This window comes from Canis lupus, chromosome 12 (assembly GCF_003254725.2).
Source record: "Canis lupus dingo isolate Sandy chromosome 12, ASM325472v2, whole genome shotgun sequence".
Lineage (NCBI taxonomy): Eukaryota > Metazoa > Chordata > Mammalia > Carnivora > Canidae > Canis > Canis lupus.
The window spans coordinates 20,109,600-20,134,909 of record NC_064254.1 but is presented as its reverse complement, the minus strand read 5'-3'; the positions used below and the strand labels follow the sequence as shown (position 1 = coordinate 20,134,909).

The 25,310-nt window shown below is 42.5% G+C and overlaps 1 protein-coding gene across 7 annotated transcripts in view; it reads right to left on the bottom strand.

Moving 5' to 3' along the window:
- The window catches only part of PAQR8 (progestin and adipoQ receptor family member 8), a 95,119-nt gene extending 82,373 nt beyond the window's left edge, over positions 1-12,746 (bottom strand). For 3 of the 7 annotated variants that reach the window (XR_004804022.2, XR_004804025.2, XR_004804027.2), the window contains exons 1-2: positions 12,130-12,741; positions 722-835 (exon numbers count right to left, since the gene is read on the bottom strand). The gene's annotated coding sequence lies outside the window, so the exon portion shown is untranslated. Of the gene's footprint in view, positions 1-721; positions 836-9,169; positions 9,304-12,129 lie in introns of those variants that run through there. The other 4 variants (XM_025419017.3, XM_025419018.3, XR_004804024.2 and 1 more) reach the window with 3 other exon arrangements.
- Positions 12,747-25,310: the final 12,564 nt, after the last annotated feature.

The following is a 25,310-nucleotide window of genomic DNA, read 5'->3' as shown; positions in this document are numbered from 1 at the left end:
GGAACATTGGCAATACTGATCCAAATTATAAAAATGTATATTTTTGACTCCGAAATTCTACTCCCAGGAATTTACTCTACAGACATACTGTACTTATATACTGTACTTATTATACAAGATTACAAGATTATACATTGCACTGTTTTTTAAATGATAATTAAAGTTTAAAAACTATTTGAATATAACAATCAATTTATAGTAGCATTATTCATAATAGCTCCAAATTGCAAACTATCTAAATGTTCATCAAAGTTTGTGAATGGATAAACCATGTTATATATAGCTATACAATGCAAAACTACTCAGCATTAGAAAGGATCAAATTACAGATGAATCTCAAAAACCTTATGCTCAGTAAAGAAGCCAGACACAAGCAACCACATGGTATATGATTCCATTTATATGAAACATCTGTAAAAAACCAAGCTATAGGGACAAAAATTAGGTATGTGGTTCCCCAGTGTGGAGAGCAGGGAATTAACAGCAAACGGACATGAAGAATCTTATTGGGGTGATAAAAATGTTCCAAAGTGGATTTATGTTGATGGTTGCACTATTTGATACATTTACTTTAAAAATCACTAGACTGTACTCTTAACGTGCAAAATGCCTCAGTGAAATTATTTTGAAAAAGTTCCAGGGGAGGATGGTGTTCACTTGGGTGGCTTGCATACCTTTAGAATGAGGAGGCTCAGTTGAGGCCCTTTCCTTATTCTCTTACCTTACGTTTTGCTTTTTTGCCAGCTAGAATCAGCCTGAACAAGGACTGGTGGATCCCCAAAAAGGGTCAAGGAAGAGGGTGGACTTCCTTGGAGTGTTGAAGACTCTCCTGCTCCTGAAGGAGAAAATAGGAAAAGGCAGAGTTAGTGCAGAATCACCTGAGCTTGGGTGGGGTATCTTAGGAGCTTCAGAAGAAAAACCCTTTATCAGGCAGAACCCAGAGCTGGAGCAATGCACATAGGGACTAAGGGCCCAGCGGGAAGTATAAACCCAAGTTGAGGCCAGAGAGGAGCACTCTGCCAGATAAGCAAGGAAATGGATTTCCCGTATGGCTTGGGGTCGGTGAAGTTTCCAGCCTGGTTGTGTCTTCCTTTGGTGTGGTGGAGGGAATAGCTCTGGTACTGAGCCTGTAGAGGTAATACTATGCTATGCAACTCTACTAATGATATATGACACAAATTCAGAGTGGATGGAGCAGAAGATGCATAAAGTTCTCTCTCTGTAGTTTGATAATTTCACTATTCTGTGGCTGATTCTGCGAGGTTCCAGTTAGAACATAGAAGCTAACCAGTAATCATTCTAATAATTACGCTTCCAGGGCACTTCCATGGAACTAAGTAAGTGGCAGGTAAGAGAGAGATGTGAAGGGGAGTGGAGGATGTTGAGAGATATTAAGAAGAATGCTAAGAAGGAAAGAAAGGCCAGGATACCATCAGAAGGTCACAAGGTATAACATGGGAACTGGGCACCCTGGCTTTGCCATCACAGACTGGATTCTAGGCCAGGCTACCTCTCACTATTATGTGCTTGTCCTTGAAGAAGTTGCATAAAGTTTCAGATCTTCAGCTTCCTCACGTGTGAAATGGAGACCTGGCAGTGCCTTCTACACAGAATTCTCATGGGGATCAAGCATCCAAGTGCTTGGCACAATCCCAGGCACATATTGTTGCTCATTAAGTGCTAGCAAGTTGTATTATTGTAAGTTCTCATCACAAGAAAAAAAAAAATTAGTGACTATGTGTGGTGATGGGTGTTAACCAGACTTACTGTGGTGATGGTTTGGCAGTGTATACAAATATTGCATAATTATGTTGTATACCTGAAACTAAAGAATGTTTTATATATGTCAACTATACCTCAATTTAAAAAAAAAGCATTATAAAGAGGCCCACGTGGTAAAAAGCTGACGCCTCTTGCCTAATAGCTAGGACCCATTTGCCATCCAGATGAGCAGGCCACTTTGAGAGCAGATCTTCCAGCCCAACTCAAGTCTTCTGATGGCAACAGCTCTAGCGATTAGCTTGACAGCAACCCCACATGAGACTTTAAACCAGAACCATCCAGCTAAGCTTCTACTGAGTTCCTGACTCAAAGACACTTTGAGATAACAAATATTTATTTTTTAAGCAAAAAAAAAAAAAAGGAAAGAAAAAAGGTAGTAAGATCATGTAGTGGGGGAACATTAGTGGGCATCTCCTCTTTCACAAGCAGCAAATAAAAGTCAAAGCACACTTCTGGTTAGGGTTGATGTTTCTGGTGGGTATACCAAAGACTATGTCTGTTTCTCACCCTGTCTCTCTAACCCTGAAACAAGTCAAAGTGAAGGTATCTTGCTGACTTATAACAACTATCTGCAGAGGGGACAAAAGTGCTTTCTGCTTTGGTCAGAGGAAGAATTCATGAGCTGTTTGTATCGCAAACTGCTTAATTAGACTGCTAGCACTGGCTCCTCGCCTTATGCGTGAACTGTTACCAATAATCCATTTTAACCCCTCTTAAGTTCCTAATGGCAGCTTCAGTAACTGAGAGTTTGGGGGGGGGGGCAATTTTTGAGCCTTAAATATGTACAAATAAATCAGGTGACTTTAATATTGAGCATGTTAATCTGTACTTGTAAAACAACAGATAGAATATATGCATTATTTACAATGTCCTGTGGACTCAATTTTTTAAGATTTATGAGACGGTGGATGTTTTCGTGCTTAAGTTGAGTTAGGAATAGCAGTTATCATCTGTATCATGTAAACTTAATTTAACCTGTAAGGCCATAATATCTCATTTTTATAGTTAAGTATGCCTTTATCCCTCAAAATCATGCCAAGGTCACCCAATTGTGCCCTTGCTCAGCCAGGACATTTTCACTAGCTGGTTTCACTTGGAAGGCAACTGAATCTGAACTTCATCAGGAATGTCAGTTCTGCAATGTGGCCTCCAAATCCAGTTTTCACACCCTGAAATATTCTATGACCTTCCCAATACTTTAAAAATAAACCCAGGGGTATCTGGGTGGCTCAGTTGGTTAAGAATCTGTCTTCGGCTCATGTTATGATCTTAGGGTCCTGAGATCAAGACTCACATTGAGCTCCACATCAGGCTCCCTGCTCAGCAGGGAGTCTGCTTCTCCCTCTCCTTCTACCCCCACCCCTGCTCATGCTCTCTCTCTCAAATAAATAAAATCTTAAAAAATAAATCAATTTAGAGGAGGGTTGTGGTGGGATGGGCAAAGTGGGTGAAGGCGAGTGGGGGTGAAGGCGAGTGGGAGATACAGGCTTCCAGTTATGGAATGAAAGGCACAGCATAGGGATATAGTCAATGATATTGTAATAGTGTTGTATGGTGACAGATGGTAGCTACACTTGTAGTGAACATAGTGTAATGGATAGAGATATTGAATCACTATGTTGTATGCCTGAACCTAATGCAACAATGTGTGTGAACTACACTCAAATAAAAAATAAAAAATTAAAATTAAAATAAAAAAATAAATTTATTTTGTATTTAAAATAGCCAGAATTTGGGATGCCTGGATGGCTCAGTGGTTGAATGTCTGCCTTCAGTTCAGGGCATGATCCTGGAGTCCTGGGATTGAGCTCATATCGGGTTACCTGCAGGAAGCCTGCTTCTCCCTCTGCCTACCTATATGTCTGCCTCTCTCTCTCTGTATCTCTCATGAATAAATAAATAAAATCTTTAAAAAATAATAAAAAAATAAAATAGCCAGAATTGGCTACATTTTTGTTCACTATAGAGAGCCCTGACTGATATATACTTCTCACACATCAGTTATCTCATGCAAAATGTGAGTAGTATAAATTACACATTATTAGCCCTAAATTAGATTTTTTTTTAAATTGTATTTTTTTTTAATTTTTATTTATTTATGATAGTCACAGAGAGAGAGAGAGAGAGAGAGAGAGGCAGAGACACAGGCAGAGGGAGAAGCAGGCTCCATGCACCGGGAGCCTGAAGTGGGATTCGATCCCGGGTCTCCAGGATCGCGCCCTGGGCCAAAGGCAGGCGCCAAACCGCTGCGCCACCCAGGGATCTCCCTAAATTAGATTTAAATGTTAAATAAGTAATCTAAATATCTCTCTTGCAAATAATTACCAGGAAAATTATCTCATATTTATTTATTTATTTAAAATTTTTTTTTTAAAATTTTTATTTATTTATGATAGTCACAGAGAGAGAGAGAGAGAGAGAGAGGCAGAGACACAGGCAGAGGGAGAAGCAGGCTCCATGCACCGGGAGCCCGACGTGGGACTCGATCCCGGGTCTCCAGGATTGCACCCTGGGCCAAAGGCAGGCGCCAAACCGCTACGCCACCCAGGGATCCCTATCTCATATTTAAAAATGAAATTAGACTGCTTGCTTCTTTCTCCATTTCTTTCTTTCTTTTTTTTTATTTTTTTATTTTTGTTTATTTATTTTCATTTTTTTTTCTTTCAAAGAAATTTACATGTATTAAAATAAGAAGAAAATGTCTGGGTGCATGGGTGTTTCAGTTGGTTGAGCGTCCAACTCTTGGTTTTAGTTTAGGTCATGATCTCAGGGTTGTGAGCTTGAGCCCTGCAGCAGGCTCCATGCTTAGCATGGAGTTAGCTTGAGATTCTTTCCCTCTCCCTCTGACCCTTCCCTGTGCACATGTGTGAGTACAAATGCACATTCCCTCTCTCTCTCTAATAAACAAATCTTTAAAAAAAGAAAAGAAAAGAAAAGAAAAAATGTCCGTGGGTGAGTTGGAAAGTTATTTTCTTTAAAAAAAACAGCTTTAACATCCTTTGGTAATAAAAATATTATAATATCTTGAACTCTATGGATATTAAAATTTTAATTAATGAAAGATATTATTTTAGAAAATGTATAAGAAAACTTTGATCTTCTAGGAAGAAAGATGATATAAAATATAAGATACCATCATTAAAGATATTACAATAGGCATATAATGGACTTAGACATATGTGCACAGCCAGCTGGAAGAGATGGGAGGAAATGGAGTCTTTGTTCCAAGGGGCCAAGTGACCAGCTGATCCCTGAGAGATGTACGATATGGATGAAGGATAGCATGGACATGTGGGTCTCTGTGACAAGGGTTCTTCCATGTCAAAAAATACAGATATTGTTATTTTTAACAATGCACAGACATTTATATTTCACATTCTCTTTTAACTTGAGGTCATTTTCAAACTAGTTTTATGTAAGCATTTTTCTCACCTTGTTGGAGTTCTATTTCAAAGAGAAACTTTTAAGGAACTAGACAGGATGAGGCAATACTTGGAGAGGCTAGGGGTAAACCCAGTGTCATTCAGAACCTCTATAGACTAGTGATTAGTGCTCAGTAGGCAAATGATGCTGTATCAGAGAGCATGAGGCAAATGACAGTGTTATCTGGGCAAGAAACACAAAATATAGTCCTGATACTCTCCCTCTGTGCTCCTATTCTCCATATATGCATGGAGTCTGAATAATTATTTCTTGATTTAGAGAGGAAAAAAATGCAAACTCACGCTCTAATTACCTCAGATACTCAATGATAAAAAATAGAACAAAATAAACTCATGGTTCAACTTGAAGTTTTGAAGGAAATGTATGCTTGTGTTTTCACAGTTTTTTTCCTTCTAATTTAAAGATTAAATAGTGTATCCATGTCAGATTATCTCCATTTTCTTATCTGTGGTTCAAACTTGAATACTTAGAATTTAATAAGGCATAGTGATGAATATAAAAGAATAAAAAATAGGATTCCTGCTTTCAAAGAGCCTTTAGAATCTCAACCATGGATAACTGCAAGGGTCTGCTGGTCCAGCTTCCTGAACCCTGTCTTTGTTCTTTGCTGAGTTTACCATCTACCCTACAGTTGATCTCTACTACTTCCATCATGTCTCACTGCTACTGCCAATGACTCCGTATGACTCTTAGAACAACTTTCAAGCCCCTCCACAGTATGGTCTGAACCCACTGTCTAATTCAGTCTTGAACCATTTTCAAGTGGGAATCAGGCAGTCAAGCTAGCGTTTCAACTGTTCTGAGACCAGTAAACCTATCTTTACAACCAGGCTCCTCTTCATGCTGCTCTCCCTATTCAATGCTCAGTCCCCTTCTCCATGTAATCAAATCCTGTCTATTCCACCTCTCTCTACTCAATTGTTTCCTTATAGGTCCATGTCTTATTTCCAATTTCCCTTTTTTTGGGGAAGACTTTATTTTTTGGAGAACAATTTTAGGTTCATAGCACACCTGAGCAGAAGGTACAGGTATTTCCCATATATCTTCACATATGCATAACCACCCTCATTATCAACATCCCCCACCAGGTGGTACATTTGTGACAACTGAAGAACCTATGTTGACACATCATATCACCCAAAGTACATAATTTACATTAGGGTTCACTCCTGGGTGTTGTACATTCCGTGGGTTGTACAAATGTATAATGACATGTATCCACCATTGCTATATCATACAAAGTATTGTGATTTCCTTTCAGTTCTAGACACTTTCACATTGCTATTTATTTACTTTAGGAGTGTGTGCTCTTTCAGTTATTAAGCAAATATTTCATAAACACTATTGTCTGACAGTGTAATTGACACTGGATGTATAGCTGTGAACAAAACAGACCTAGTTTCTACCCTCTTAGAACTTATAAATGAATGAGGCAAGATAGACTGTAAGTAAATAAATAAATGAATGCAAATAATTCAAGTGATAAGAGCTGCAAAGGCAAAAAAAAAAAAGAAAAATTAGAAAATTATGAATAACAGAGGGGCCTAAATTAGATGGGGTAGAGGGTGGGGACAGTGTGTGGTCAGGGAGGGTCTCCAAGGAAGTGACATTTAAACAGATCCTGAAGGATGGATTAGGCAGCAAGAAGGGTGGCAGTTATCTGCAAAGGCCCTGAGGTAGGAAGGAGCTCAGTGAATTTGAGGAAGTGAAAGAAGCCAGGGGAGGCAAAGGAAAGTTGGGAAAGATGAAGCCCTTTCTTGCTATCTAGACCTTGAACTCCTTAAGCTCAGAGACCCCATTTTGTCTTTCATATATTACCCTTCATTGCTACCCTGAGTACCAGGCACAGTATTTAACATATAGTAGATACACCAATACATTGATAGATTTGACTACTTTACTTATTTACATTCTTACTAAGATATCAAGAGTTTACTTAGGGAATTAGAATAAGTTTAAAATAATGCATAATCAAGTAGAGTTTTTTAAGACTTTTTTAAGACTTTAAGTGTAGAAACTAGGTCTGTTTTGTTCATAGTTTTAAGTCTTTGTTTTAAGACTTTGTTAAGTCTTTGTTTTAAGACTGGGGTAGGTTCCAGGCACTCTCATTCTCAGAGGCCCTACTATCCCCACATTATTCCAAACGTGTTCAAATGGACCCATAGTTTACATCAAACATTGTTTATATGTTACCACCTAAAAGTAGAGTTGAGTCAAGTTGTTTTTCATGATGATAAATTTGTGGACATTTAAAGACACACATATTAATTTTGATTATGCAAGGTTTTTTTAAAGTTGATTTACTTTCAGAGATCTCAAACATTTTTTTAGACCCTAAAAAGAACTGTAGGTCCTGAGCATTTTGCATAAGAGGTACAGCCTGCAATCAAGGGTTGAACTGGTTATAAGAACAAATGCACAGGGATTTTGAGATGGGAAAGATGAGGGAAAGGAGATGTCAGCAGAGCAGGAGGTCTCACATGCGGCTTCTGGTAACCTGCTGATTTGCCTGGCCAATACTACTACTCCCAGGAAACAGGAAGTAAGAGGGCACTTGGATCCCAAAGCAGATGCTAGTGAGTCAATTGAAAGCACTAGGAGTCTTGGTAAGAAGTAACCATATCTTTTTAAAAATTTTGGAGTATCCAAGGACAGACAGTCAGATTTTATGAAGGCAAATATCAAACCATCCAGGAAAAAAAAACTTAGGTCTGATTACCTGGCCAGAGACACTGAACAGAAAGATATCTCTAGAAGGTGAGAGAGCTGTCAAAAATCTGATACCGAGGATACAATGAACAATGTGGATGGCAGGAAGCTGAGAGCTACAGACATTGTGCAGGTTGAAATCCAAGCTCATTGAGGTCAGATTTGGAAAAGACCAACTGGGAAAGAGAAGGCATAGATACAAAGACAGCGTCTTTGTTCAGACTGCCAGAACATAACACCATTGACCGGGTGGCTTACACAACAGACATTTATCTCTCACAGTTCTGGAGGTTAGAATAGAAGTCAGGATGAAGGTGCCTGCAAAGTAGGTGTGATTCTGAGGCCTCTCCTTTTGATTCTAAGCGGTGTGCTCGAATAACCTCCTCTTTGTGGGCAAGGAGGGGGTGGAGAGCAAGCTCTCTGGGGCGTCTTCAAATAAGGGCACTGATCCTATCATGAGCACTCCACTCTCATGACCTCATCTAAACCTGAGTATCTCCCATATAAAACCACTGGGGAGGGGGTTAAGGCTTCAATATGTGAATTTTGAGCAATATAATTTAGTCCACAGTGGAAGGGTACACCTAAAAGAGGAGCAAGGGGATGAGCTGAGACTTGAGAAAAATAAGCACAGTTCTTTTTTTAAAAGGCAGTGTAATAATGAAGAAAAGAATAGGGACTTCAGATTCACACAGTACTGGCTAAATCCCATTTATTAACTACGTAGCCTTGGACCAATTACTTAACATCTCAGTTTCCACAGCTGTAAAGTGAAGATAAAAATGCATACAATATAGGGTTGTGGTAAAAATTAGGAGATTGAGGGGTTAAAGTGCCTGACACAGAAAAAAGGCCCTTTGAAACTTTTGATGGAGCATGGAATGCACAGGAGTGTGCATCAAGAGCAGAAGATGTGGTGGTAATGCGTGACAGAGAGAAACTGTTGAGTGCTGAAATGCACTGTTCACGAGTACCAGTTCTAGTGAATGGGAGGCAGGACTGGGCAGCTTCTCTAGTACCTTCCAACTCTGAAGTCTCATAAATCCGTTTACCTGTGAAGAAGCAAATCTATTCATCTCACCTACTTTGCTGTAACTATCAATCCATTTGTCTCAGCACTCTTCCAAATATCTCTTTCAATCTTCCTTATGGTCTGACAACCTAATAATAATAGCTATTATTATTCCTATTTTACAGAGGTACAAACTGAAGCTCAAAGAATTGAATCACTTACTTAGCCCAAGATTATACTGCTGGAGAGTAACAGAATCTGGATTTGCATCCAGGACTTCCTGGCTTCCACCTCAAAACACCAGCTTTCCTGATCCAACTTTCGTGAAGTTGAATGTTCGTCAGACAAGAATCAGTAGGAAGACACTGGAGCACAAAATGAGTGGGATATTGTAAGAGAACGCCCAGCTTCGAATGAGCTTATGTCTCCAAGGTTGAACAAATTCCATTTGGGGTACCAACAGAATTTATACATGAAAAGACTGTTGGCAGTTGTTCAGGGACTGTGGAGCCAGGGAGGGGTGCCAGAAGGCTGGATGGGTACACACTGTTCCAATTTGTGAAAAGGGGAAGAAAGTGGATTCTGCAAACTATAGATGCCAGTCCTGGGCAAAGTTCTTGAAGGGCAAGTTGTGAACATAAAAAAAAAAAAAAAAAAAAAGAAAGGAAATAATTATTAGGTGCCAGTGAGTTTTCAGTGAGAAGAAATTATTCTAGATAAACCTTTCTCCCCTCTGTGATAAGGTAAAATACTGCTATGTTTTTATTTAGACAAGTCATTTTGTTCATTCTGATGAACAAGTTACAAATGTATATACTGGGGGATAGACAAATGGAGTCATAACAAGTTAAAAACCTATTCTTTTCAACTTAATAAATAATTTTAAATGTTATTGTTTCCATGAAAAATATAAATTTTGGCTATTCATTTTTTTCATTTCTTTCTATCATTCTTTCTCTTCTTTTTTTCTATCATTCTTTTCTTCTTTATTTCTGTCACTCAATAGTTTTTGAGCATCTCTATCCATCTGGAGAGCTACAAAAAGGCTGACTCAGTTCCCTAAACTCAAAGTGTTTCAAGACACTAGGGTTCCCACTCTTAATTCAAATCCTGGGCTCAAATCCCACCTCCATCAGCTCACTAGATTTGTGACCTGTGGAAATAACTTGACCTCTGTAAGCCTCAGCTTCCTCATTCACAAAATGAAGATAAAAACAGTTCTAGCATTATCAGGTTGCCTTGTGTACAGTAAGCATTCAATAAATAGAGCTATTTTTATTTTCAATAAACTATTCTAAGTTATGGCACTTAGGGAAAAAAGTAGCACAGGATCCCAATGTTAATCATGGCCATGTCCTTTCCTATGTCTTTCGAGATTCTTTTATCAGCTCCTTTTTATTTATATAGATAAGTAATTTGTTTAATTTTCTAGGCCAAACTCACTTCCTTTTGTGGTCAGTTCCATAGGTTTTATATTAACTGAGGGCTTCAACTTGGCTTCCTAGAACATTATTTTCTTATGCTTACGAGAGGCAGATCAAGGCTCCAGTGTGGCCCTATGAAGTACAAGAGGAGACTAAGTAGAGAAATCAGGGTCAGCCTTCTGGGAATGAGTGCTACCTGGGGTTAGATTGGGGGTAGAGTACAGGCCCAGTCTCAAATACCCATGGACACCTGACATGTAGGAATGTGTGAATCTGGCTTGGTAAAGACTGTATCTAGTAACTGTCTTTTGTTGATTTGTGCAAAATGTAGGTCCAGTGTTGATGGCATGTATGAATCTTTTTTTTTTTTTAGATGAAATCCAGAGTTTTATAAGAAATCTCCTAGTATTTCATTGTTAGCAACTAACTTAAAAACAAGTCTGAGAAGCAAGATTCAGCCCACTGGCCATGAGCTTGGCTCCTGAAAGTGTTCAGTGTTCCACGGGCAAACAGCCTCCCCAGTCAGATCTACGCCCTCCCCTACAGAGGAGAAAAGGGACTCTGGAAGTCACACAGCTAATTGTAGAAGCTAGGAGACTAGAACCAAGCTGACAGAGGCAGAGTAACCTTGTAGTTACAGGTTGAATTTAAGCATTTATTTATCTATCAGTCAAAATCCTCTAGTGGCCAGCTTCTTGCACCAAAGAACCAAGTTTCTGTGAACGTTGTTTTGGAATTACTGGGGAGAGTCTTTACTGCAAAGAGAGGAAGTGGGAAGCCAGAACGTCTAGGTTTTATTTTTATTTTAAGGGTTTTAAAATTTCTTCCACTCTCCTCTCACTTTTGCCTATCTTTTTCATTTTGAGAGCCAAGTCCCCAAACTGCAGAATCCAATTCAGGTGGTCCCTTCCAGGTGTCACTCACATGGTGGACCTGTCTCTGCTTACCAACTCTCCTTTGTTGCAAGGATCTGTTTTCAGCTAAGAGTGTGCTTGGCATAAGTCTGATAAATTCACTCACTTCAAGTGTTAATAGCAGCAAGGCCCAGGTATCTGATAAGAATAAGAGCCCGCAGTCACCTGTTATCTCTTCTTTTGCGTTTCACACTCTTTTAACTTCAAAGTCAGTTTTCCGTCCCTGTAAGGGCAGACCCCTAGATAGCTGGCTGGGAGAGATCCTTTCTTCTGCCTGGGGAGTGAGAGAACTGTTTTCCCACAGAGGTTAGAGCATGGCCAATCCGGCAAAAGAAGACAATTGAGGATTTTCAGGAAATCCAGATAGGAGTCCCTCCAGCTATTTTTAAAACTTTTCCGCAAATTGGACATATGTATATATATTCATATATCTATATGATATATATTAATAATTTGTATATCTATATAATATAGAATTATATATAAATATATATCTATATAATATATAAATTATATATGTGTGTGTGTGTGTGTATATATATATATATTTTTTTTTTTTTTTTTTTAAAGCAAGTAGACGTGGCTTGGAGGAAGCAAGGAGGCGAGAGGGGCCTAGAAGAGCCAGGGAGGAGGGGCGGTGGGCGGGCGGAGGGCGAGCGCAGGCGGGAGGCCTTGGGGTCCGGGCAGTGGTGAGAGGCGCGCGCCCTGCCTGGGTTCGGGCTGCGCGTAGGTCCGCCGGGCTGTCCCCGAGCAGCGCTGCAGGGGAGCTCGTGCTAGGGCAGGGGGCTCGCTGGCCCAACGCTGCCGGTGCCCCCCGCCGGGGCTGGGGTCCGCAGGTTCTTACCTGTCTCCGCTCAGAAGCCGACGTTCAGGTTGGGTGAACAGAGCCCGGCTCAGAGGTGAACCAGCGAGTCAGGTCAGTCCTCGGTTCACTGCATCTGCGCTGCAAGGACCTGGTGCAGGTTTTCGAATTTAACAAAACCCCCTTTTCCTGTAGGGACGGCCCGGAAGCGGTAACGTGGGCGGTGCTGGCGGAGAGGTAGAGCAAACCTTGGGAGAAGGGACAGAGTAGAGCAGTCAGTAAAGGTGATCTGGGGGCAGCTTCTGTGATAAAAGCTTCAAACCAGAATGGAAAAATAAAATTTTTAGACTGTCCTCATCCATGTACTGTCCTTTTTTTTTTTTCTTAAAAGTTATGTGTTGCTGGGGGAGGGGGCATTGGGAGCATTCATTTTTCTTCCTTTCCACTTCCCACCAACCAGTTGATAGCAACTAATTAGGAACAGAAGGACTTGCTCAAAGGTAGGCAATGGGATGCTGAGAAAATCAGCTGGAAACTCCTCTTGCCTCCATCTCTCCTCGTGGGGTTCAATGGGACCAGTCTATGACTGCTAAGGAGAACTTTAAATGATTTGTGAAAAGACCTGACATCTAAGGTGGTAAGTTAAGTTAATGATAACAAAGGAGGAAGCACTAGGCACTCAGTTTTTAACATGTTAGGAGGAGGTATTACTAAAGACTGATAGTGAAGATGTCTTACATCAAAGGAAATAGGCAGAAAACGCAGAATAGAAACTCACATTTCCTCTTGATCAATGGGGGTTGGCTAAGCTGTTATTTCCAAGTGGAAGATGCCAGAAAGTTTAGTAAGAGAGCAGTTTTCTGACAGGTGGACAGAGAATATACTATTAAAATGAGATTACAGTGAGCCCCAAGGTTGTGACCGTAACTAATAAACTCGTTCCCATTCAGATAGGAGATATGTTTAATTACTACATGGAAGGATTCATCTAAGTCATAAAACCCCAAGTGCCATAATATTCAGTCCTGCCCAAGTCAAGAATCAGCCACCAATAGCAAGCACAGACTTTCCATTTACAAACCTAGCCACCTAGAAAGGGATGAGTAGTCACTGCATTTTCTTTCTCTAAGCTGCTGATCTAATAACCAAGGTGCAATGTAATCCTTTGTGCCTGTTGGAATTCCTAGCACATAATAAGGCTCAATAAATATTTGTGGAATGCATTGCTGAATTCATAATGTTTACTACATTATATATATATATATATATATTTTTTTTTTGTTTATTCATGAGAGACAGGGAGAGAGAGAGAGGCAGAGACACAGGCAGAGGGAGAAGCAGGCTCTCTGCAGGGAGCCCAGTGCAGAACTCAATCCCGGGACTCCAGGATCACACCCTGAGCCCAAGGCAGGCGCTAAACCACTGAGCCACCCAGGGATCCCTTACTACATTGTATTTATTAGACTTGCTTAGAAATAAGCTCTGAGATGCAGTTTCAGCCATCTTTAGCTGATATGGGATCTGGCCTTTTAAATTAGTCCAAGGAGGGGAGCCTGGGTAGCTCAGTTGGTTAGGCAGCTGCCTTTGGCTTGGGTCATGATCCCAGGGTCCTGGGATCAAGCCCCATGCCAGACTCCATGCTCAGTGCAAAGTCTGCTTGTTCTCTGCCCTTGCTCATGCTCTCTCTCTCTCTCTTTCTCTCAGATAAAGTAAATAAATAATCTTTTAAAAAAGATATAAATTAGCCCAAGGATGTTAGAGCAACAACGTTAGGGTTAGGTGAGTCCGCCCTATTTGCTTTACAAGGAGAACACTTGAGGCGCACTGAGAGGAGGTATCTTCCCTAGGCACATACAGCCTATGGAGCTGGGATATGAACACTCCTAATCCTACGTAGGAGGGACACCAGCTCTTAGAAAAATATCAGCCCAAAGGACACATGACGATATAGAAGTAGATTTTCATTAGGGAAAAAAAACATCAGGAAAGGCATTGCAGTGATGTGTGAAGTCCTTAACAGTCTCTCAGTCCTGACATTAAGCCCTCATAGGGTCATTATAAGTGACTTGGCAATGTGGAACTCTCAAATCTAGAACTATAAATGCTAATGTTAAAGTTATTCTGTCTTGTGGTTGTTCATTCTGAAAACTCTAAGGAATAACTAACTGATCTTTTATTGTGCTTCTGTGAAGCAGGTCCTTCATAATAAAGAAGTTGAAATCCAGGGTGTAATTTTTAACTAAGAGCCAGATGCCTGAGATTGAAAAGCATTTTATCTTCTTGCCCTCCAAAAGATTAACTGATCATCTCTTCAGGTACTTCCTTGTGGGAGCATCAGATGATCAAGGCAAGTGAAGGTCTTTGTATTTTCGGAGTAATCCTTAGTTTTAGTGTGTGGAAGGGGACTTCCCATAGAATTTCACCAGTGTGTTTGCTTTGTGAAGAGATCCAGAAGCCCAAGAGAAATGAAAAGTCCTCCAGAAGGAGTCATTGAGAAGTCTTGTCTGTGAAGAAAAGAAGGCACACTAAAAACCTTGTCTAATTTTCTCTGAGCTCTTTTACCATAGCTGAGTTGCTGACTCAGTCTGCAAGAAAATGAACAGAAGTTGCTGATGTGTGGTTACACGGATGGAATTACATTCGTTACATTCAGTTCATAATGGCAGGCCTGATAATCATCAGCTAACTCAACCCTGAGCTTCCTGATGCCCACACCTACATAGGGGATAAGAATTTCATTGGCCATCATTAGGAAAGACATATACAGCAACATATCACTCTGCCTAACTCAGCTCAGTGGCACTCACAAGCCCCAAAGCATGCTCCGTGAATTCAGCCCAGGGGGTGCTGCCGCTGGTTATGTAAGCCACCCTGCAAGTGGGAGCCACTGTTGCCATGCTTGGCTGAGTAAAGAGGCTGACAAAGAGGCTGCCCTGCCCAGGCCATGCAGGTCCACCTGAATCAAGCTGTCCTCCATACCTGGATGACCCATGCAGTCATCCACTCTCTGCTCAGAAAGCCACCGATGCCTGCTATGTCCCAGTCCTTTGGGAGAAGAGCACACAGGACTGGGGCTCTCCCTACACAATCCATCTTTGGCAAGAACTCTAGGCAGACAGACTTAGCCTTCACAGATGGAGGCAAGCCTTCTGGATGTCTCAGGAGACATTTTATGGTATCTGCAAAAAGCTGGTCCCGAATCTTCAAAGGGAAGCCACCCACACGAAGCTACCTTCCTCTGTGTCTCAGAAAGTAGCTATTGGAATGTATCTGCTGGCCTCCCTGGTGCCTCTGGGCTGTGTAACTGAGCTCTCTGAAGTGGGCAGAGCTAGTTTTGGGTGTATTGTCCACCAAGTTGTGGATGCCATCTGTGCTACCTTTCGGCACCTCCAAGAAAACCAGTCTGACTTGGAGGAGGTCATGGAGAGGTTCTGGACAACAATATGGCTTCCTGATGTGTGCCGGGGCTATTGGAGGCACACATATCGAGGTGTCCTGCCCCAAAGGGCAGAAAAAGAACTATACAAATAGGCATCTGTACTTTTCAGTAATTCCTCAAGCTATGGCGGGTCCTGATCTTCATTGCAGCCAAGCATTTGTTGGCTGCTCAGGGCAAGTAAAACTGATTGGATCCAGCCTTAATTCACATGTATTGAAGGCAAGTTATTTTTGCCCTACGGGAGGTGCAGGCACTCTCTTCTCCTCTACCCAAAAAGAAATGGGGAAAGCCTTGTGGCCACAAAGCTTGTCCTTATGGGTGAATAGAGCATACCTTCTCCATCCATCATGGCTGGCAGCCTCGTAACACCAAATCATCACTCATTGTATTTCAGTAAGTGGCTCTTGGCTTTCTGGGGGCACTATGGAGCAAGCCTTCAGGAACTTGGAAGGGTGGTGACAGTGTCTCCAGGGTAAGGTATATGTCAGGCACAGAACATTTATGATATGTTCACTGGCTGCGACTGGCTCCATAATCTGTGTATCCACTGACATGAGGTCTTCCACCTAGAGTGCAACCAGTGCCTCCCACCCTGACTGTGGCATGGAGTAGAACTAGACTGCAGCCTGCCATGCAGACAAAGAGGCACAAAGGCAGTAGGAGTTCCAGGTGGGTCAAGTCATCAGGGCACCTGCTTGTCCCAAACCCAGCCAATTCAAGGTGATGACTATCTACTCTGCTTTTTCACTTGAATTTCTCCTTTAGGCCCTTTTTCTTCTTTCCATGTTAAGCTTCCCTTCTCCCAAAGGATAAAGCACTGCCATTAATGTTTGTCACACTCCAAAGGTGCTGTATCTTTCTATAAAGTGCCTGGAAAGGCATGTAGGCTGGTCATCTCCAGAGAAGAGGAACAAATTGTCTGCACTGTCCCAGGGGCACTGTCACAGAAACTTGTTTCAGGTGTGTGGCTGATATACAAGCGCTGAGCAGTTTATAGTGGCAGATCTGCTCACCTGCTGGTCCTGCTTAAGATTTCCTTAGTGCTGCTTTTATCATCAATAAAGGCATAATGCATTTTCATGTACATTTACAGTGATATACACACACACACCTATGCTTCTCTGGAACCATCCTATTTAAATAACAATAATCTATATTAATTTTCTATTGCTGCTGCAATTGCTATTGCCACAATCTTGGTGGCTTAAAACAACACAAATCTGTTATCTTGTAGTTCTGGAGGTCAGAAGTCCAAAATCAGCCTCAGTGTGCTAAAGTCAGGGTGTAGGCAGGGCTATGCTTCTTCTGAAGGCTCTAGGGTAGAGTCTGTTCCTTGCCTTTTGCAGCTTCTGGAAACCACCTATATTCCTTGGCTTATGGCCCCTTTCTCCATCTTCAAAACTAGCTGCAGAGCATCTTCTCTCCTTTCTGACACTGCTTCTATTGTCATGTCCCCTTCCCCATCCTGCTTCTCTTGAGCTCTGAAGTCCTTTCCATGTCTAACAATGATTCCATGTTCCCAAACTCAGAGAAAGTGCTTACAGCCAGGAGAGGATAGACATGTGCTAAAGTTGCCCAGGGACCCTTCAAGGCATGAATTCATCTTCCAAACAATGTCCTGGGCCACACATGTACTGTTGAGTTCATTTACTAAAAGTTTTATGTGCTACAATGTATTAGGCACTAGATATACAAAAGTGAAAAAGATATAGTCCTTGCCTTCAAAAATTCCAGTGGGACAAAAAGCCAAGCAACTGGACAGTTACACACAGTAAGAGAACTGTTGTGGAGGTAAGATCTGGGCATATGGCTGCAGAAGAGGGGCAGCCAATTGCGTAAACCTGTAAGAGTTTGCCCTTGAGCTGAGTGGTAAAGGACAAGCATGGGAGAGGGAGCTTGAGAAAGTGGGGCTTGCAAAAGGCACAGGAGTGAAAGCAATGAGTTGCTCCAGGAGAGTTGGAGGTAGTTATGCAAGCTAGAGGGTGGAGTGGGGTGGCAGAGGCAGGTGGGGACCTGCCTGCCAGGCTAAGGAGGCTGAACTTCCTGTAAGCCAAAAGGAATCATTGATGGAATTAAGCAAGGCATGACATGGTCAGTTTAGCCTCTTTTTTTAAGAATTTATTTATTATTTATTTATTTATTTATTTATTTATTTATTTATTTATTTATTTATTTTAGAGAGGGAGAAAGAGAGTGGGAAAAGGGGCAGAAGGCCAGAGAGAATCTCAAGCAGACTCCCTGCTGAGGGAGGAGCCCAATGAGCAGGGCTGATCTCAAGACCCAGGAGATCATGACCCATAGATCATGACCTGAGCCAAAATCAAAAGTCAGATGCTTAACCAAATGAGCTACCCAGGCGCCCCTCAGTTTAGCCTTTTAAAAGACAATCCTTTGTAGCACAGAGGAATGAGTTAGAAGGGGAAGAAAGAGGGCAGGAGAATCAGCTAGGAAATCAGTGGGGAATATATGAAAGCTGGAGGCTGAACTGTATAGCTGTGTGTGTGTGTGTGTGTGTGTGTGTGTGTGTGTGTGTGTGTATAGGGGTGGGGTGGAGTGCACTTTATTGGATTACCCAGAAAGTTTTGCTTTGTTTAGCATCCACCCTCTTCTACTTGTGATTGGCTAGAGTAGCTTACTGGATGATGCAGCTGTCCATTCTCTGCTTTGGGGACTCTGAAGAAGATAGAGTTTCAGCAGCTGCCCTGACCTTTCAGGCAGTTTTCTAAAGGCAAGTATCTTCCCCCACCCCTCAAGCTGCCAGAGTCCTCTTCCATGCTGAGGCTCACCCACCCGCAGAGGCTGGAGCTGGCTAGAGTGAGAGGCAAACTGGGGACTGAAATTCCATAGAACTGGAGGAGGAGCCTCAGCCTCTCCATTTTAAGAAATGTAGCCAGACAATCCCAAACCCAGCTGTGATTTTGCTTGTTTTTGCCCTGTGCCCCTCCATTTTTCTCTTCCTCCCTCACATAATTTCCTGGAAGTAAAAAACCTCACAAGAGTCCATGTGGGGTGGGGGGTAGGTGGGGAGGATTTTAGGGTGGACCATGAGTGTATGAGCAAGCTCTACTAGTTAAAAAGTGTTCTTTAAAACAAAGTTTTGGATAGTCTTTTGAAAGATCTCTTTTAAGATTTGAGGGTCACCTTGGGGGTGGTGGTGATAGGTAATTTAAAAATGCTTTTTAATATTAATGATAATAAGGCAGAGAGAAAGCCTTTGTTTTGGTTGGGGGACATGAGGAGATAGGACAGAAGTTCAGTTATTTGCTAATATGGGGGTGAGAATGAAGAGGAAATGGCATGTTCTTGAGCTGTTTCAGGCTTGAGGGGTGAGGGAGGCTGGTCTTAAGGCCCCAAGAATTCTAAGCAATTGCAACCAGTGACCAGAGGAGAGGGCGTGGCACCCAAACCATGGATGGAGAAGAGTAAAATCACAACTCAGGCCCATCTTTTACTTACTCCTGCATTCTACCAAGAGATTACTGCTAGAAAGATAGTGGTGGGGCTCTGGTGAGATTAAGGTAAGCTTTGGGTGAAGCCTAAACATAGAAAAGTTCTGGAGTCCATCTCCTAGGACTCCATGGTGTTGGAACCTCTTCAGGTCTCAATTTCTTTCTCTGCCTGAAGCTTTAGCACTGCTTCACTTCTAGTGTGAAAATGTCATTGTCCTTGCTCATTGTAGACCTAGCAGCATTCTCTGAGGCCTCAGACAAGTTTATGATGATCAGGTGATCAGATCAGATCAGATCAGATCACCCAGTTCCTGGGGTGGAGACTTTTCAGCTACGTGGCAGGAATGGAAGAGGGAAGGAGGCCTGCTTCTCTTGTCCCCTGCCATTCTTAACTTTCTGGAACCAAGGAAGGCAGGTGCTTACCCAGAGGCCTGGGTCACGGTGACAGCATGGCCCTGGGCAGAGGGAGGAGCTGAGCAACTGAGTGGAGGTTGAGATCATCAAAGGTACAGAAGGAGAGAAGCTCCACCAATGGTTTTATCATTATTTGGTGAAAAAACATCAAAGGTAAACCCTCTTACCTCCAGGAAAAAGGACAAGTCTTTTCAGGGAGTTTGAAAATATCCACTAAAACACCCACCTCCAAGGATTAGTTGGAAATGGCTAGAGAGAAGCACTTATGAGTTAAGTGTGTGTGTGGAGCTCCTACTCTCTGCACAATAACTGTAAATGAGATACTAAAGATGTTTTGAGATACTAAGGCAGTATTCCTGCTTACAAAGACTAAAAAAAAGTCATACACAAAAGGCTTAGGATAATACCACGCAAAAAAAAGAATGCTCTGGTGTAGGCTCAGGCAATTATCACCCTCAGCCGACTCTGTGCTGTGCAGAGGGAGAAGGGTTAGTTGGCCTGTGTTTGCTAGTGGGAGACTTGCTACCACTGCCATATGCCACCTGCAGTGACCAGGGTGGTGAATCTGACTACTTTAGATACTTCATAGAAACAATCATATAGGGCAGCCTGGGTGGCTTAGAGGTTTAGTGCCGCCTTCAGCCCAGGGCGTGATCCTGGAGACCCGGGAGCGAGTCCCACGTTGGGCTCCCTGCATGGAGCCTGCTTCTCCCTCTGCCTATGTCTGTGTGTGTGTGCGTGCCTCTCTCTCTCTCTGTGTCTCTCATGAATAAATAAATAAAATCTTTAAAAAATTAATCAACAATCATATAGCACTTGTCCTTTGGTAACTAGCTTATTTCACTTAGCACAAAGTCCTCCAGGTTCATCCATTCCATAGTATATGTCAGGATTTCCCTCATTTTAAGGCTACATTGTATTCCATTGCATGTATAGACTGCATATTGTTTATCTATTCATCCACTGAGGGGCATTTATTTTGCTCCAATGTTTTGGCTACTGTGTATAATGCCAATGAACATGGGTATGCAAATACCTCTTTGACATCCTGATTTCAATTCTTTTGGATATATACCTAGAAGCAGGATTGCTACATCACATCGTAGTTCCAGTTTTAATGTTTTAAAACTGTCCTACTGTTTTCCCAAGATGATGTGCATTTTTATCACTAATGAATACCAAATCCTGTACTTAAGATAGTGGCTGGGCATAAGGTAGACCCTCAAATGTCTTTGAATGATAACAAAAAGGGCTTGAGGTTAACAAGAAAATTGACCTAAGCTTCACCACCATGGCCTCTCTTGGCTAAGGCCTGAATCATTAGAAGCCCTGATCCAGAAGCTTGTCCACCATTTGCTATGGGGCTGAGATAGAATGAAACATAAGGAAGAAACCTAAAACACTAGCTGCTTTTGAATCAAGATCTTTTTATTAAAATTCTAAGTTTCTTTACTTCTTATTCACCTTTTTATCTACCCCTTTCCTCTATTTAATTTTTGAATTTCTTCTAAAAGAAAAAGGAGAAAAAAGAAGCAAGAATCCAAGTCCCAATGGAGAAATCTTCCCAAAGTCCTGAGTACCTGAGTATGGCAGAGGCTGTAGTCTGTAGGTCTCATTCCTGGCCCAAGTGGCCTAGAGATGCCCTTAGGAGGGCTCTTATGGACATCCTCCTGGTGCTAGGTATAACTCTGTCTAGCCAGCTGGACCAGGGCTGCCATGTGGGTATTGTGCTATTCTAGCTAAGCAGCTGGCTCCTGGGCAAGTTCTCTGACCAGGCACCTGTTCACTGCCATTTCAGCCACAACTGTGTCACCACACAGTTTGATGGTGCCTGAAGGCCCTGGCTGTGCTGGAGCTTGTGTACTTGGGCCACCTGTGCTTCAGGGCATACTGCAGACACCCCTGGAAATTTGGGGGCTGCTAATGGAGTCTTTCCAGGAGGATAGTTTTGGTCTGGATACTCTGGCCTCCTCTGGAGTTCTGCTGGAGAAACAGAGAAAATATACCTACTCTGCTCATCCCATTCTTTTCAGACTCCAGCTTTAAAACTGTAAAAGATTACCATGATGACCAGTTATCAACTATATTTAAGACAAGAGCCAGTTAAAAGCCAGTGGAAGAATCACTGGACTTGGGTTTTAGTGTCAGCCTTAACACTGACTGGCAGTGTCACCTTCTGCAAATTACCATCCTTTGGCTAGGTTTTCTCATCTATAAAATGCTAGGGTTGAAGATAGTCTCTAGCTATTCCTTAGAGCATTAATATGTTGACTCCAACATCTGTAGTGAAACCAGGCTTTCTTAAATTTTCAGGAGCTCTGACTCCTTTGAGGGGATCCCAACTTTTATCACTTATGACTTCCTTCTCCACCCAGTCTCATGTCATTAGGGCTCTGATAGAAGATACTTGGCCACTTATATGCCCAGTCCCTTGGTCATCCCTTGGGTATCCTTCATCTCAGTTGTCTTATTGGTCTGGGTACCAGCTGGACTTTCAGGGCTGAGGTCACTGGACAGCTCTAACACTTCTACTTCCAGCTTAAACTGATACTCTGTCTCTATCTCCATTTGTGGTTCTGGTGACTCCAGCTGCTGCTACCTGGGAGAGTATCCTTCTGCTCATCCATATTTCTGCTCATTACCTTTTCTCCTCCCCTGTGTTGGTAGTGGTTGAGATCCCATGGACAGGTCTGCTCCCTGAGGTTGTCAGGCTGCTGTTGCCCATGATCTGCCGCACCTGACCTATCACTAGTGCAGAATGCCATGTGGGCCTTCTTGTAGGCCCCTAGGGGTCCTTGAACTTGATAGAGCCCTGTGCGTGCTAGACACATCCCTGCTCCTGAAGGTACCTGGCCACATCTTCGAAGATCAAAGTATTATAGTGAAACATCTTCAGGCACCTCTTGATGGCAGGCTCCTTTATGATGGCAGTGGATGGCCAGATGGATCCTGCTGTGGTGTCTGGATGGTTCCACTGGCTCCTGGCCTGGGAGCATGAGGGTTGAAGCCATCAGTGGAAGTCCTGGCCTGGTATTACCAAAAATAAAGAGCACTAGATACTTGTTAAAGGTGGCAAGGCAGATTTTGTTCAGACTACTGCAATAGGGAAGAGAGACTCCACTGTAAAGTGAGCTCAATTAAGACTGAGGTTTTTTAAGGGGCTAAAGGGAATTAACCCCTTAGAGGTAACTGAAAGGGGCTACTTGATAGTAAAAAAGCAGGAACACAAGGGGAGTAGGACAGACTATGGGGAACTAAAAAGGGGGCCACAGGGAAATGGAGAATTAATAAAGTGGGTAAGTGGAAAATGGTTGAAAATAGTTTGGCAATGTGGGTTGGGACAAAGTACATTTTCACGTTTGGCAGAGTTTCATTTTCTTGAGCAAAGACTCAACATAGGGGCTGGGGTCACGTTTAGGCACACAGCCTAATGTAGGCAGAGCCAGGCTAAAGTTTGATCAAGTTTCTTAGCACAGTGTTTGGGCAAATCTTTTCTGCTGTGTGGGAGTTCAGAGTCCATTGTTGCTTCCCCGGGCATAGCATTTCTATTGGAGCAATTTGGAAGCTAGGAGGACAGTAGGCTGGGATCCCTTTTCTTTCTTTACAACCCCAATGGGTGATGGGATAGTCAGGGTGGGCTATACTGAGGTCAGCTAACATGAAAGGCCCTGTACTCTGTTTCTACCCCTATTGCAGAGTGCTTGGAATGGAAGTAGGGGAGAGACAATGTTATTGAGGAAAGAACTCCCAGAGAAGCCCCCCACTCCTGTAGAATTCGCTATGGTTGCTGTTTTTTTTTTTTTTTTTTTTTTTTGTTCCTTTAGCTGCTGGAGATTATCAGGGATGTGCCCTGTACAATAGATGATGCTATGGAGGTTTCAAGATAGTAGAGCTTTCTAATGTTGTAGGCCCTTGTACTCTGCCCTATTTTGCTCAAGCTAGAGCTTCTGGCATGGAGGGACAGAACCTACAGAGAGGGTTTATTCACCCAGATGAATCAGAGACCCCAGACCTGCCCAGGATCTAACAAGACTGGATATGAGGTGAGGAGTTAGTTTCTTGGCCAGCCACAGCCATCTCAATCTCAATCTCAATCTCAATCTCAATCCTTGTTGACAAGGAAAGGTAAGTATGCACCTGCTGTCTTGTGCCCTCTTGAAGCAAACAGCAGGCTTCCTCAAAATAAGCCAGGGGTGCACTGCCCATGTGTTTGTTTCACTGCAGTGTGCAATTATCTGAGTAACATTCAGCTATCCTGCTTATTTGCCTCTGCTTCAATATGGCTCCTGTAGAGCTCACTGCTGAAAGACACTAGCTGGCCAATAAGCAAGCAGGCCCAAGGCAGGGCCAGTTACCCCCCAACAGACTGTTTGCACAAACATCTTTTTTTTTTTTTTTTTGCACAAACATCTTTGTAGGAAAATCCCTTCAATGACAACCAAGCAGAACAGACCTGTTTCCACAGCATAGATGATAGAAATATCTTGCCGTCCAGACTGCTGTCTCTGTTAAGATAGTACCACCCACAGCTGTAAGGAAGAGCTGATTTGTCTTGAAAAGAGAGGATTGTTATCATGAAGACCAAGGCTGGCTTTGGGAAACCAGAGCTGGGAGTGAAAAGGTGGGTGGAGGACCCACACTTCAGCCTGGGACACAGGGGAGGAACAACATGAACCCTAGGTGTCAGGGACTGCCACATCCCTGTCCTTTATCCTCTTGATCATGACTCCCCGTCACGGTTCCCACAAAGTAGAAAAGTCAGGTTCAGGATTCTGTGGCACTCCTGGAACACCCCCAGAAAATCCTCATTTCCAGACATTGTTCCCAGTCTATCTCCCTTGTCTTCCTGATAAAGCACTCACTCTGTGGGCCACCTAGATGTGGGTTTCTGTCCCAGCTTAGAGCTGGGCGGAGGCTTAAAGGTTTCAAATTTTGAGAGCCTGAAAGAGAACCCAAGAAGGCGGTAAAGCAAAAGACAAAGGCTTGGAAAGCTTAAACAAGAAGCCAGGAAATCACTTAAGATCTGAAATTGTGTATTCAAAGTTAATTCAACAGACATTCACTAAGACATACTCTGTCAGGCATGTGCTAAGCACTCAAGGTAAGAAGTGGAATGAGACTTGGTTCATGGGGACCAATTATGTAAACTGTAATTGTAATACAATGAAAGGAGAACTAATAAAAAAAAATGCCAAAGCGGGGATCCCTGGGTGGCGCAGCGATTTGGCGCCTGCCTTTGGCCCAGGGCGTGATCCTGGGGACCCGGGATCGAATCCCACGTCGGGCTCCCGGTGCATGGAGCCTGCTTCTCCCTCTGCCTATGTCTCTGCCTCTCTCTCTCTCTGTCTCTCTCTGTGTGTGACTATCATAAAAAAAAAATTAAAAAAAAATGCCAAAGCAATGAGATGAGGTCATTCCACCCTGCTTTCTTCTATAAGGATATGCTGGGGGTGGCTTCCATGTAAGCAGTCAATTGGTAGCCCTCTGCCATAACTCTTTCTCCTCCCCCAATTCCTCCCCCTATTCTTTTCCTTTACTTCTCTCTGCTTTCTTCTTTCCCCACAGCCATCAGTGGCACCCAAGAGTACTCACTCATCCCACTAATAGAAACAGTGCCAAATAAGTTCTGACTCCTGTCCTAATGAAACAGAACTTTCCAGTGGAATTAGATTGTCTAGCTCCTTGGTCCTATGGTGTGAGGAGGACTTGTTATGTTAGATTATTATTTTGTGGATAGAAGTTTCCTAAGTGGCAAAAAACCAAGTTCAAGTCCTAAGACCTAAATGAGTCAGATAGAAACAGTCTAACACAGAGAAAAGAGGAAAGGATCTGGGTGGATATGTTTTTTTTGAACTTGAATTTTTATTTATGAAAAATAGTTTCAAACAATATAGTCTAAAACCCAGATACTCACCACCCAC